This window comes from Tachyglossus aculeatus, chromosome 18 (assembly GCF_015852505.1).
Source record: "Tachyglossus aculeatus isolate mTacAcu1 chromosome 18, mTacAcu1.pri, whole genome shotgun sequence".
NCBI lineage: Eukaryota > Metazoa > Chordata > Mammalia > Monotremata > Tachyglossidae > Tachyglossus > Tachyglossus aculeatus.
This window is the reverse complement of record NC_052083.1, coordinates 31,871,572-31,876,181: the sequence shown is the minus strand read 5'-3', so window position 1 is coordinate 31,876,181 and position 4,610 is coordinate 31,871,572.

Here is a 4,610-nt window from a genome sequence, read left to right as displayed (position 1 = left end):
GCCTCCGCCACAGCCGGACGCCCGCCGCCACACGTCACTCGGACGCGACGGCGCGCTCGCCCCGCGTGACGTCACCGGCCCGCCCGGCCAATCAGAGCGGCCGGCGCCCCCCCCGCTTCATTCAAGCGGCCGCGCGCGCGCGCGGGCGCATGCGCGCCGCCCTTCCGGAAACGAAGGCCCCAGGCCTTTGTACCATTCATTCATTCATTCATTCAGTCGTATTTATTGAGCGCTTACTGTGTGCAGAGTACTCATTCATTCAGTCATCATCAGTCGTATTTATTGAGCGCTTACTATGTGCAGAGCACTGGACTAGCGCTGCAAGAGTGCTCCTGCGTTTTGATCAATCAATCAATTGTATTTATTGAGCGCTTACTGTGTGCAGAGCACTGGACTAAGCGCTTGGGAAGTCCAAATTGGCAACATAGAGAGACAGTCCCTACCCAACAGTGGGCTCACAGTCGAAAAGGGGGAGACAGAGAACAAAACCAAACATACTGACAAAATAAAATAAATAGGATAGATATGTACAAGTAAAATAAATAAATAAACAGAGTAATAAAGTCGCATTTATTGAGCGCTTACTGTGCGCGGAGCGCCCATTCATTCAGTCCTATTTACTGAACGCTTACTGTGCGCGGACCACTCATTCACTCCATCGTATTTATTGAGCACTTACTGTGCACGGAGCACTCATTCATTCCATCGTATTTATTGAGCACTTACTGTGCGCAGTGCTCATTCATTCAATCGTATTTATTGAGCACTTACAGCACTCATTCATTCAGTCGTATTTATTGAGCGCTTACTGTGCTCAGAGCGCTCATTCATTCAGTTGTATTTATTGAGCGCTTACTGTGCTCAGAGCGCTCATTCATTCAGCGTATTTATTGAGCGCTTACTGTGCTCAGAGCGCTCATTCATTCAATCGCATTTATTGAGCGCTTACTGTGTGCAGAGCACTCATTCATTCAATATTTATTGAGTGCTTACTGTGCAAAGAGTGCTCATTCATTCAATTGTATTTATTGAGCGCTTACAGCACTCATTCATTCAATCGTATTTATTGAGCGCTTACTGTGCTCAGAGCGCTCATTCATTCAGTCGTATTTATTGAGCGCTTACTGTGCTCAGAGCGCTCATTCATTCAATCGTATTTATTGAGCGCTTACTGTGTGCAGAGCACTCATTCATTCAATATTTATTGAGCGCTTACTGTGCAAAGAGTGCTCATTCATTCAATTGTATTTATTGAGCGCTTACAGCACTCATTCATTCAATCGTATTTATTGAGCGCTTACTGTGCTCAGAGCGCTCATTCATTCAATCGTATTTATTGAGCGCTTACTGTGCTCAGAGCGCTCATTCATTCAATCGTATTTATTGAGCGCTTACTGTGTGCAGAGCACTCATTCATTCAATATTTATTGAGCGCTTACTGTGCAAAGAGTGCTCATTCATTCAATCGTATTTATTGAGCGCTTACAGCACTCATTCATTCAATCGTATTTATTGAGCGCTTACTGTGCTCAGAGCGCTCATTCATTCAATCGTATTTATTGAGCGCTTACTGTGCTCAGAGCGCTCATTCATTCAGCGTATTTATTGAGCGCTTACTGTGCTCAGAGCGCTCATTCATTCAATCGTATTTATTGAGCGCTTACTGTGCGCAGAGCACTCATTCATTCAGTCGTATTTATTGAGCGCTTACTGTGTGCAGAGTACTCATTCATTCAGTCGTATTTATTGAGCGCTTACTGTGCGCGGAGCGCTCATTCACTCAGTCGTATTTATTGAGCACTTACTGTGTGCGGAGTGCTCATTCATTCAGTCCTATTTATTGAGCGCTTACTGTGCGCGGAGTGCTCATTCAATAGTATTTATTGAGGGCTTACTGTGTGCAGACCACTCATTCGTTCAATCATATTTATTGAGCGTTTACTGTGCACAGAGCACTCATTCATTCAATCGTATTTATTGAGTGCTTACTGTGCGCGGAGCACTCATTCATTCAGTCATATTTATTGAGCGCTTACTGTGCGCGGAGCACTCATTCATTCAGTTGTATTTATTGAGCGCTTATTGTGCGCAGAGCACTTAATTAATCAATCATATTTATTGAGCACTCACTGTGCGCAGAGCACTGTACTAAGCGCTTGGGAAGTACAAGTTGGCAACATATAGAGACGGTTCCTATCCAACAGTGGGCTCACAGTCTAGAAGGGGGAGACAGACAACAAAACCAAACATACTAACAAAATAAAATAAATAGATCATTCAGTCGTATTTATTGAGCGCTTACTGTGTGCAGAGCACTCATTCATTCAGTCGTATTTATTGAGCGCTTACTGTGCGCGGAGCTCTCATTCATTCAGTCGTATTGAGCGCTTACTGTGCGCGGAGCACTGTACTAAGCGCTTGGGAAGTACAAGTTGGCAACATATAGAGACAGTCCCTACCCAACATTGGGCTCACAGTCTAAAAGGGGGAGACAGAGATCGTATTTATTGAGCGCTTATTGTGTGCGGAGCGCTCATTCATTGTTGTATTTATTGAGTGCTTACTGTGTGCGGAGCGCTCATTCAGTCGTATTTATTGAGCGCTTACTGTGTGCAGAGCACTCATTCAATCATATTTATTTTTTTACTCTATTTATTTATTTATTTTATTTGTACATATCTATTCTATTTATTTTATTTTGTTAGTATGTTTGGTTTTGTTCTCTGTCTTCCCCTTTTAGACTGTGAGCCCACTGTTAGGTAGGGACTGTCTCTATATGTTGCCAATTTGTAATTCCCAAGCGCTTAGTACAGTGCTCTGCACATAGTAAGCGCTCAATAAATACGATTGATGATGATGATGATTTATTGAGCACTTACTGTGCTCAGAGCGCTCATTCACTCAATCGCATTTATTGAGCACTTACTGTGCGCGGAGCACTCATTCGTTCAGTCGTATTTATTGAGCGCTTACTGTGCGCGGACCACTCATTCATTCAGTCGTATTTATTCAGCGCTTACTGTGTGCAGAGCGCTCATTCATTCAATCGTATTTATTGAGCGCTTACTGTGCGCAGAGCGCTCATTCATTGTCGTATTTATTGAGCGCTTACTGTGCGCGGAGCGCTCATTCACTCAGTCGTATTTATTGAGCGCTTACTGTGTGCAGAGCACTGGACTAAGCGCTTGGGAAGTACAAGTTCCCAAGAACTTGTAGAGAAGCAGCGTGGCTCAGTGGAAAGAGCCCGGGCTTTGGAGTCAGAGGTCATGGGTTCAAATCCCGGCTCCGCCAATTATCAGCTGTGTGACTTTGGGCGAGTCACTTCACTTCTCTGGGCCTCAGTTCCCTCATCTGTAAAATGGGGAGTAAAACTGTGAGCCCCCCCGAGGAACAACCTGATCACCTTGTAACCTGAACAGCGCTTTGCACATAGTAAGCACTTAATAAAATGCCATTATTATTATTATTACAAGTTGACAACATATAGAGACGGTCCCTACCCGACAGCAGGCTCACGGTCTAGAAGGGGGAGACAGAGAACAAAACAAAACATATTAACAAAATGAAACAAATAGAATAAATGTACAAGTAAAATAAATAAATAGAGTAATAAATATGTACCGCGTTACAGCCTCCTTATTACCATGCTCTTTTTGGAGGGGCTCTTGCTGGCTTTTCCTATTCCCTTGTTACTTTCCGTATTTTTCCCGTTTCCATTATTATCATTATGGTATTTCTCTGGGCCTCAGTGACCTCATCTGTAAAATGGGGATTAAGACTGTGAGCCCCAAGTGGGACCACCTGATCACCTTGTTTGCCCCCCAGCGCTTAGAACAGTGCTTTGCACAGAGTAGGCGCTTAACAAATACCACCATTATTATTATCACTTGTTAAGTGCTTATTATGTGCCAAGCACTGGGGAGATACAATAAAAACAGTAATAATGATGGCATATGTTAAGCGCTTACAATGTGCAAAGCACTGTTCTAAGCACTAGGGAGGTTACAAGGTGAGCAGGTTGTCCCACAGGGGAATCACAAATCTTAATCCCCATTTTATTATTACTCTATTTATTTAATTACTCTATTTATTTTACTTGTACATATCTATTCTATTTATTTTATTTTGTTAATGTGTTTGGTTTTGTTCTCTGTCTCCCCCTTCTAGACGGTGAGCCCACCGTTGGGTAGGGACTGTCTCTATATGTTGCCAACTTGGACTTCCCAAGCGCTTAGTACAGTGCTCTGCACACAGTAAGCGCTCAATAAATACGATTGATTGATTGATCTTCATCTTTAGAAATGGATGAGAGTTGGTGAGCAAAAATGAGATGAAATGACTGTGCTCATGTAATAATAATAGTAATGATGATGATAGTTCCCCTCCCCACAGCACCTGTATATATGTATATATGTTTGTACAGATTTATTACTCTATTTTACTTGTACATAAGCGCTTGGTACAGTGCTCTGCACACAGTAAGCGCTCAATAAATACGATTGATGACATTATTCTATTTTATTTTGTTAATATGTTTTGTTGTCTGTCTCCCCCTTCTAGACTGTGAGCCCGCTGTTGGGTAAGGACCGTCTCTCTATATCATCATCATC